Source organism: Etheostoma spectabile, chromosome 20, assembly GCF_008692095.1.
Source record: "Etheostoma spectabile isolate EspeVRDwgs_2016 chromosome 20, UIUC_Espe_1.0, whole genome shotgun sequence".
Taxonomy (NCBI): Eukaryota; Metazoa; Chordata; class Actinopteri; order Perciformes; family Percidae; genus Etheostoma; species Etheostoma spectabile.
The window spans coordinates 22,279,804-22,290,976 of record NC_045752.1 but is presented as its reverse complement, the minus strand read 5'-3'; the positions used below and the strand labels follow the sequence as shown (position 1 = coordinate 22,290,976).

The 11,173-nt window shown below is 40.8% G+C and overlaps 1 long non-coding RNA gene across 1 annotated transcript in view; it reads right to left on the bottom strand.

Annotated features, from left to right (window-relative positions):
- Positions 1–859: 859 nt before the first annotated feature.
- The window catches only part of LOC116670687 (uncharacterized), a 17,689-nt gene continuing 7,375 nt past the window's right edge, over positions 860–11,173 (bottom strand). Inside the window, exons 2-3 of the long non-coding RNA XR_004327094.1 lie at positions 1,638–1,645; positions 860–872 (exon numbers count right to left, since the gene is read on the bottom strand). This is a non-coding gene — a long non-coding RNA (uncharacterized LOC116670687). The remainder of the gene's footprint in view (positions 873–1,637; positions 1,646–11,173) is intronic.

Below are 11,173 nucleotides of genomic sequence, written 5' to 3'. Positions count from 1 at the left end.
ACTCCCGAGGTCGTCGTTCAAATTCATTGAAATTTCATTCACTTGTAGTTTAGCAATTCAACTAAATGTATATTACAAATTCAAGAATGTTTTTACTCACCTTTGGCAAAAACAACGATTTTACGAGCAACACACTTTTGGCGGCGCTCACGCGGCCAGTACAGTTCAACAGGAAAGAAGATGACTGAACGAGAAGGTATCTATGGTTCTTCCGGTGGTGTTACCGATAAAAAAACACGGAAAATCCGCCATCAGCAAAACAAGAGACGCATTTTTTTCTGTAACACCGCACGCGTCTGACGAAATCCGAAGTCGCGTCGACCGGAACTAAAATAGCAGCCGCGACAGCGGAGATAGGCGCGTACCTAATCATAGTGGTAACTAGTAACGTTGCAGTTATTTAGCTTAGTACAGCTATCAAAGCTGTAAGCAGCAGACAAGAGAAAACTGGGTTTGAGTTATGTGGTGATTATAGTAACTTAAAGATGTTCTGTTGAGAAGAAATGTGAAATTGAGAATACATTGAGAAGACATGTTTATGTGAAAATAAAGTCTGGCAGAAGCGAGAGAAGGAAACACACTACTTGTTGCCGGTCTCATCATTTTCCTGTTCTTTTCAGAACAACATTTTAATCTGACCACAGGCCTCACGCCTGGGGCCTGTTACACCTTCAGTAGGTTAACATTAATTAATTCCCCTCAGAAAACAGGCAGGTGACAGAAATCTACATTTTCAAATCAAAGAACACGTGACAGTTTTTTCTAAAAGCACCAAACAAAGACTAGCCTCAACTGCTCTTTCAGGTGTCTGACTGCAGAAAGAAAGCTCCAGGTGAGCTTCCCTCACCTATTTATAAGCTCTCAAATCAAAACTCAAACGACGTACTCTCACGTGAAGATGTTAGTTATGATGACCTATAAAGTCATCAGGTATTTCAATTGTCAGATCATCTGTCCCATACATGTAACTGTTGACACCCCTTTTTCCTGTCTAGGATACTTAAAGCACATGTGTAGTCACTGGCGTGAGTTAACAAATGTATACTATGACCTCTTCAATTTCCTGGAGAGTGATGGTGTTGTGGACATTGACAACAAGATGCACCTTTCATTAAGTCTACTTGCCGCGACTCAATAGGGACATCACAGCCTTTGTACGGCAATATAACAACCATGGGTTGCGGACAGAAAGGCATCAGAGCCCCTTGCAGCTTTTTGTAAGAGGTTGCGTGGAACAGCAGGGACGGCCAAGCACTGCCATGCAGGACATCTTTGGTGCCAGAACTGCACCAGAGGGAGGTGTTCATGGTGCAGGAGGAATAGGAGGTGATGCTGATTCAGATGGTGCTGGGACTGCAGAAGCCTCTGCTTCAGAAAGGACACCAATGGGAGACTGGTCTGACAGAGTGACTGTACCTCCTAACCACTACATGTTGGACAGCCCAATCATTGAACAGGTTGTAGCACGATTTGATCCACTTAGTGGCCCCAGTGATCGCCTCGGATTAGACATCCTGCATGGTGTTTTGTCTTTCCTAGGGTCCCTAGCTCAGCAGTGAGTGTGTTTGTGTGTGTGTCTGTGTGAGTGTGTGTGTGTGAGTGTGTGTCTTGTCAATTTGTAAATTGGACAATTAAACAGGCAAAACTACACAAAAGTGAACCCAGCTTGAGGAAGAGTGACTTTGATGTAAACTGAAGAGGTTTTTTCATGTGCTCTTTTTGAAAAGAGTTATGTGTATCATAGGGGTCCACATTCATTCTGTTTTTTTTTTTGCTTAGAGTATAGTAACCTGAGTACAAGTTCAAATATGTTCATTATGTCCTCAGTTGCATACTAGGTAATATGATGCTGTACTGTTCTGCAGTTCATTGACAATTTAAACATTTTCTGGGAGCGCAGACATCTTTTTAAAGCAGATAGACTTTCCCTTAACAAGCCAGGAGTAAAGCTGTTCACCTCTAATCTGCTTTACTTTCTGCGCTACACATCTGCCAAGGACACGAGACAAGACGAATCAAAACAAAAGGAAGACCAACAAAGTGTGGCAGTGATCCACCACAGCCCCCAGAGCAAAGATTTGACCCTGGGACACCACAGAGCACAGATACAAAACCTCAACTCCTCTTTTCACCCATCCAGACCTCTAACACTCTTACCAACCCCAAATCCTTTGAGGAGCCATCGCTGCTCCACTCACCCTTTCCCTCTTTTCCCTACCCCCATGTGGAGTTCACTGACCACATGAATCACCTGGTAGATGCTGGAACCAAATTTACACCCCTTCCTTCCCCATCTCTCAACCCTGGCAAAAATAAAACGCCGGGTTCAACCCGGTTAATAGTAAAACGCCGGGCTCCTCTGCCAGGAAGTAAACAAACTCTTTCCACTCAGACTGATAAGGACGCTTTGTGCAAAATCCAGTAAGCATGACCTGATGTGCCGGGCCTTGGCCCAGGCCTAGAGACACTCATGACTTTCCAAGACAAGCCCGGGCCCTGTGGATTCAACTCTTCCTCAATTATGTTGTGATAGGTAATAGGAAAAGAATGGTGAATAAGCACTTAACTGCAAACTTAGCAAATTTTGCATCCATTCCTCAGCTACAGCCTGTCCCAAAAAATGAAAACACACAACACTAGCCTTACTAAACTCAGGTCTTTGGCAGGAAAATCCTTTTTAATCAATGATTTTATTACAAAACACAATCTAGATTTGAGTTTTTAACTGAACCTGGTTAGACCATAACAACAGTGCTGCTGTTCTCATCGAGTCAGCTCCCCTAACTTCAGTTTTATGAGTGAGAATAGAGTGAATAAGAAAGGAGGTGGAGTCGCCATTTTGCTTAATGACTCATTCCACTGTACGCAAATATGTTATGGAAAGTTTGCTTCTTTTGAATAGTGGCTTTCAATTAAGATCTTCCCCTCAAGCGATGTTTCAAATATCTACAGGCCACCTAAATATTGTGCAACCTTCATTGATGACTTCACTGACTGCTGTCTATAACTCGTATTAACTTTGATTGTGTAATCATTGCGGTGTGATTTTAACATTCATGTTGACAACCCCAGGAAAGGGGACCAAAGAACTGTGTGTGTTTTTGAGAACTATGGACTGACATCAGCTGTGACAGAGCCCACGCACAATAAGGGACACACTCTGACTTGATTGTCTCAAGGGTCTGAACATTTCCAAGGTTGTGGTGACTGACGTTGCTCTCTCTGATCATTCCTGTGTTTCTTTAACGGCACTATCTCTGTGCCCAAAAGTGTCCAAACAAAGATAATCGAAAACGGTATACACTGAAAACACCAGTGAAAACATTATTCAGCTTTCTCTCCACACCCCGCCCTCTCTGGGCCTCAGTCACTGAGTTTGTAGACAATTTCAACTGTAAAATTACAAAAGTTATTGATGCCATTGCTCCCACTAAGGTCAAAGTTGTCTCTGGTAAGAAAAGATCTCCATGGAGACATGGCTACTGGTGAGAACAGAAAAAAGAGAGTGTAGGAAAGCTGAACGAAGGTGGCGAAAAAAACAATTCCTGGTCCATTAAACACCTATAAAGAGAGACTCGCATTATAATTTAGAATGAGGAATACAAGAAGGTCCTTTTTCTCTGATATTATCTCTAGAAACAATAATAATTCAAGTGCTTGTTTGCTACTGTTGATAGGTTAACAAACCCTCCAGTACCAGTAGCATCTGAACTTTATCTACCAAGGCCTGCAATGACTTTGCCTCCTTCTTCAAAGACAAAATTCAGAAGATTAGACAAACAGCAGTGCCTCCATACAAGTTCAGGATATGTGTTGTCACAGTGTTCAAGCAAAACTAGTTCCATATGACGAATTTCACAACAATCAACCCACAAAACTGGAGGACATTATTCAACATCTGAAAACCTCGACCTGTGCCTTGATATTCTACCAACGGGACTTTTCAAAAATGGTCCAATTGTTTGACTTCTGATCTTCTACAGATTGTGAACACATCTCTTCTTTCAGGTATCTTTCCACAGGCCCTGAAAACTGCAGTAATCAAGCCACTTTTAAAAAAGAACAACCTAGACAAGTCACTAATGAGCAACTATAGGCCAATATCAAACCTTCCGTTTTAAGTAAAATCATGAAAAAGTGTCTTTCAACAACTCAACCATTCTTGTCAATCAAGCAACAGTTTTGATACCTTTCAGTCGGGTTTCCGACCACACCACAGCACTGACGGCTCTTGTCAAAGTCTTTAATGACATCCACCAACACAGATAGTGGCAAAATTTCAATCTTAGTATTACTTGATCTCAGTGCTGCATTTGACACGGTCGACCATGACATATTACCAGACCGATTGGAAAAATGGGTAGGACTTCTGGCTTAGTACTAAACTGGTTTGAATCCTACCTAAAGAATAGGGATTACTTTGTGTCAATAGGTAATTATACATCTGAGCGTACAAATATGACGTGCGGAGTTCCGCAAGGCTCCATTCTGGGGCCTCTTCTGTTTAACATCTACATGCTTCCACTGGCTCAGATTATGGAGAAAAACAAAATAAGTTACCATAGTTATGCGGATGACACACAAATTTACATAACCTTATCGCCAGGGGACTATAGTCAAATACAAAAACTGACTAACTGCATCAAACAAATTAACGACTGGATGTGCCAGAACTTTCTGAAATTAAATGAAGGAAAAAGTCTGCGCTCAGCTTCAAACAACAATGTTAAAAACAACAGACAAAGCCAGAAATCTGGGTGTAGTCATGGACTCAGACCTGAACTTTAACAGCCACATTAAGACAATTACAAAGTCAGCTACTATCACCTAAAGAACATATCAAGGGTTAAAGGACTTAGTGTCAACAGGACTTGGAAAAAAAGGTCCACTTTCATCTTCAGTAGACTGACTACTGTAACGGGGTCTTTACAGGTCTCCCTAAAATCAATCAGACAGCTGCAGCTGATTCAGAACGCTGCTGGTCGAGGCCTCACTAAGACCAGAGACTGGATCACATCACTCCAGTCTGAAGTCTTTACACTGGCTTCCTGTGTCTCAAAGAATTGATTTCAAAGTACTCTTGCTAGTTATAAATCCCTTAACGGTTTAGGTCCAAAATACATTTTGATTGCTACTACACTATGACCCCCCAGACCTCTCAGGTCATCTGGGACAGGTTACTTTCTGTCCCCAGAGTCAGAACTAAACAGGGTGAAGCAGCTTTCAGTTTATGCTCCATATCTGGAATAAACTCCCAGAAACCGTAGATCCGCTGCTACTCTCAGTTCTTTTAAATCAAGGCTGAAGACCTTTCTTTTTGATGCTGCCTTCTTTAAATTAATGCTCATTTCTTTCTTATGCTGCACTGTAACTTTTATTCTTGTGTTATGTGTCCTAATGTTTCTATTTTGTTTTAACTGTCTATTCATGTGTCTTATTGATTTTAATGCTTATGACTTTTAACTGTTTGTACTTGTGTTTTACTGTTTTAATGATTTTGTGTAAAGCACTTGAATTGCCCTGTTGCTGAAATGTGCTCTACAAATAAAGCTGCCTTGCCTTGCCTTGCCTGTATTGTGTGTATGTTTCTACCACAGGGAAGCGCTATGGTGCAGGTTAAGAGGACGCGTTTGCGTCATTATGTTTGTCCCAGTTGTTTTGCCGTAGTTAACTCAGAGGCTGTCTGACTGTGAGACTGATGTGTTCGCAGCTAAAAAATAAATATGTCAAGAAAAGCTAAAGATGATTCATTTCTATTGTCAACTCTTTTCCTCCAAATACGTTTGCTGCAACAACAGTATAACATAACAAAGTGCAACAGAGACTCCCAGATATGGAAATCTATGACTGTGTTCAGTCCGACTGTCATCCTGTCACAAACAAAACCACAGCTCAGCTCAGTCTCAATGCTGAAGCTCTACTCTGGTGATCTTGCAGCTCTTGAAACACAGCATCAGGCTGTTGCATATCTCCCATGGACAAACAAGGAGAACAGCCAGGCAGATGCCTTTTGGGTTGAAGTGCTCCATTACAAAGACAGCTGTGGAGACCCCACTTAAAAAAATGTTGCCCTCTTTTCATGATGTCAAGTCTACACGGTGTAAACATCAGCTTGAGGACTCTTAAATGTAAATTGAACAAAGCCGGATTGTACCGCCAAAGGATTATTCCTCTACAAACGCCATGAGTATCACCATCAGATTGAAACTTCATGGACCTGGACAAACATTTGGCTACCGCACAATGTGGCAGGTATGTAAATAAAAGTACAATCTTGAAGAGAGCAAAGCTCTCAATCTACCGATCAGTTTTGGTTCCTACCCTCACCTATTTTCATGAAGGTTGGGTCATGACCGAATGAATGAGATCCAAGTGGAAAAACGAGTTCTGGTTAGGCCAGGTCATAAACTGATTGAGTGCAGAGTATGTATGTAATTGTGATCCAGGCCAGGCTGCAGACAAATGGAAAATCTGAAGTGTATAACTGTGAATAAAATATAACCTTTGTCATATATGTTATTTACTGTTTCATTTATTTACCTCTTTTATTTAAGAAGTCATGCATTCACGGTGGCACACAGTGGGTCGTCCTTATGGCAGGTGGAGCTGAGTCATGCGGCCATGTATGAGCCCTGCTCTTTGTGGTTGATGCCTGTGTCATCGACAAAGTCCATTCAGAGGTCGGCCACCGCATCGACTTCACATCTGCCGCTGTCACACACAGGTCTCTCAACAGGCACATTGATGGTGAGACCCACACCAGTCCTGCGTTGAGAACACGTGCGGCCAAAACAACAACAAAAACACCAACACCGGAAGAGCTGGAAACATTCTACAGGGATCTCAATAACAGGCACAAGATCCGCCATTTTGAGTGTGCTACCAGAATACTGTGAGGAATTTAGAGACCCCATTCTGCCCATCAGAACCTTACAGTCTCAGGCAAATGGTCGTGGCACTGGACTTGGTGGGAATGACCTGTCAGTGCCGCAGAAGCACTGCCAGGCCTTAAGAATGATGTGTCAGAGGAACAGGCAGTGCAGATTGAAAGAACGAGGGGACAGCACACCTTGTCACTTTGGTTTGCAGCACGGGCAGGCAGAATCACGGCCTCCTCAATGATAGTGTCTATGATAGTGCAAACTTTTTGTTTTTTTGCCTGGCCTTCCCACAAGTAGGAGCATCACCAGATGCTATTATGAGTTGCACCTGTTGTGGGATAGGCTGCATTGAAGTGAAATGTCGTGCAAAGTACAAGGACTGCACAGTCCTTGATGCATGCACTACAGCATTTTTTTTGTTTGTCCCTAGTTTGTTTGTCTAAGGATTGTTTGTCCCTAGACATGGTCATACTGTGATTTTGTAGTGTGGACACTGAAGGACTCTGTGGTTCTATGCATAACTCACACTTTATTTTGGAATGTACAGCTCCAGAAGGCACAGGAGTTACCTCGCCCTGAACTTGTGGTGCAATATTTTACAGTACCACCTACCTCCCAAGCATTGTTTGATACGACAGCCACTGGCAGTGTGTGGATAGAGGCCAAGAAATCAGCCTGCCAAAAAAATACAAAGCATCCAAGAGAAATAAGTCTGTGTGGGGTCTCTGTGCTGGACCAAAGAAAGGTCAAATGCTGGGATGTGACAACCAGAACTGTACAGTTCAGTGGTATCACTTCCATTGTGGACACCCCTTCTGCTGATACTCCTTAGTTTTTGCCCTTAGTGTGCTGATTAGTGTTTGATTGTACATCTACTACTGTTCATATAAAGTGCTTATCTAAAATGCTTATCTATCTCTCAAATCGTTACCAGTTATATCAGAAACCTTTCCACTCAATTCTCTAACCTAAAGCACCTTTAAGATTTTTGACGTCTGATATTTGCTCTTAAAAACCCTACCCTACATGCCTGCAGCCTCTCTGATGACATTATGCTCCACACACTTATAAATTGCAGTGCTTTAACCCTCCTCTTGTCCTCGGGTCAAATTTGACCCGTTTTCTACATCACAAATTTCTTTCATCCCAATTGTCCAAATATTACATGAATGGTTCCATATAATGGATCAGTTCACTACTTTATTGAATTAAGTTGAATATATAAGAATTCGTAAGAATTAAGTTTTATTTCCCCCAAAAAACTTTGACAAAAGTTGATTTAATTTCATATGCAAGTTTCTTGACCATCAATTTGAAAAATAAAATAGTGTAAAACTAGTGGGGATTAGTGTACATACAGTATACGTGTCAAAAAAGCAATAAAAAGCATCAAAAAGTGTTGAAAAAGCATCAAAAAATTGTTAATTTTCAGTTTTGACCTGAGAGGACAACACAAGGGTTAAACTGTGTCCCCCCTGTTGTGTACGTGTGTTAAATGAAGGACATATGTTCGTCATGTAAACTAATTTGACAACATGTCATAATTTGCACAAAAGTTTGGGGATGACCCATGGACCTAATCTATTCCTTTGTGAGACACTTTTTTTTTGATGATTGTACATTCATGAGCATTACATTAATGCACAGTGCATTGGGAATTCTCAATAAATACTGTTAAGTCATATAAAGTTGTTTTATGAATTTATTTCAATTGTCATTTCACAGTAGATTCAATTAAACTGTAGTTTAAACAAAACTCAGACAACACTTTTGCACATATTTGCCAAGGCAGAGCAAACAATGACAATCTTGGTGGCACATTTGTACCGTGTAGCTGCCTGTTGGCCTTCCTCCTCCCAAAGGAACTACACTTTTCATATTCAAACATGAAGAATGTATTTACAGGCTGTTCTCAGTTATCAACCTGACTTGTTTTCTCCATCTAACAGCAGTAAACAGACACAGAGCTCCTCCCATGCTGCTGTCTGATGTAGAGGTATGAGAGACAGAGAGACAGGTCCTACCTGTTCTGGACTGTACAACAACAGGAATGTGGCTGTCAGACACACAAACACACACACACACACAAAGACACAAACACACACTCACACACACACACACACATCTAGCCTTTAACCCTCAGGTTGTCCTTGGGTCAAACTGACCCGTTTTCCTATATCAATGATCTTTTTAATTACCCAAAATAACGTGATTGATTCCACACACTCTTTGGCAAGTACAAATCTCTACTTTCATTCATTTTGGGTTGTCTTATTCAATATATTCACATAAACCTTTTTTATTCATATGACATAGACATATTCCAGTCTGTGATTATCCATCAACATACTTTCCTTTAATTTTAGTCTAAATAAGTCCTAATTTAAGCTTTTCTAACTCAAACATTAGGTATAATTTCCTATAAATGAGGTTTATTGACACTAAATTACCAAAATGACTTGTTAGTGTTACGTAGTGTTGAAAACATTGACAAAAAGTCTTTTGGAAAAAAGGACAAAAACATGAGAAAAAGTTAAAAACATTGATTGAAAAGCGTCAACAAAAGTTTTAATTTTCAATTTTGACGGGAAGGCAACACAAGGGTTAAAACAAAAGGACAAAGGTTATAGAGTCTATGGAGACAATAGACTGTATACAAAAAGTTGGAGACGGTGAGTCATAGAAACATATGAACCAAGCTGCCAGGAGGACAGAGGACAGAGACACAACTAGACTAACGGTGGAGAAGGAAACGTACCTGGTTACTAGTACTACACTGTCAAAAACACAGTTGAACTGCTTCTTATTTTGAGTCAAGAGAGTAAAAGATCTTTTTTCTTCATAGTTATTAGTATTAATTGATTAATTATTGGGGAAACATATTCAGACATTCACATCCAGGCCGGGGGTTAATATTTCCCTCCCCGAATGACCGTGACTGTGTATCCAGTACAGTGTTGAGATCTTACTGTTTAATAGTGTAATTAGTGTAGTTTGTATATGTATGTACCATAAAAAGCCATGAAAATCCAAGAAACTAGGCTAATTAAAACAGGAAAACGTTGAGTATATGGGCTCCTTCTGCCAACATAAAATCACAGAATTATGATGTGTGTCCACACGGTGGCGCAGTTGTACCATGTAGCTGCCTGCAGGCCTTCCTCCTCCCCAAGGAACTACACTTTTATTTATTTAGTTATTAACCTGACTTGTTTTCTCCATCTCCTGTCTGACAGACAGACCTGGACTGTACGACAACAGGAAGGTGGCTGTCACACACACACACACACACACACACACACACTCAAAGACACACATTCACACACTCACACGCACGTTCTTTCTATGGCCTTGGTTTACACATCTACTGTATGATCAGTAAAACACCTGTCCTAGACCCTAATATACCAGTCAGATGACTGTTGGATTCGATCAGGAAGAAAGCAGTCTGCTAAAATTTAGATTTTCAGAACTCGAAGTTATGAGTGTGTCACTTTCTCCTCGCTTGTTTCCTGTAACATCTCTGATTGTACCACCTTCACGATCAGTGTGAAGAATGGGGGACAGGAACACATGATCAGGTGAAGATCTGAATTCCAGTCAGAGTGTGCGCTGTACACAAAAGGAGAAATGCACAAATGAAATGGAGCGGTTGCATAAGGAGAGAAACGAGATGAGGCAGGCTGATGGGAGTTTGGCAGCAGAGCTCCACCCAACAGTCAGACAGGTACAGTCACTCACGTGACAGCACACAGAGCAGCAGGGAGCTGCATGTGCTTCTTTGTGCTATTAGATAGATAGATAGATAGATAGATAGATAGATAGATAGATAGATAGATAGATACATGCATACATGCATGCATACATACATACATACATACATACATACATACATACATACATACATACATAGATATTGATCCCAATAAAATGGGAAATTATATTGTTACAGCAGCAAAATATAAATACAGGATATAAATATAAATGAAATACTAGGATACAATATACATACATACAATATACATTTAACAATAATAGGATAAAATACAAGAACAAAGATTTGAATATATACGAGTTGGGAATACAAAGAAATGTGCAACTGCTTAAATATTAAGGATGGTGTTGTGTGTATTCGCAGTGTGTTTGCTAAATGCTGCGCATGTGTTGTCCAATGAATGAAGATGTTTTGATGAATTTGCTTGTGTTTTGTCTATTTGCATTGTGTCTTCTTCAGTTGCAGTGCGTTCGCCCCTGCCGGCCCCCGTATAACCCTCCTTTGAACAGGCAAAAAC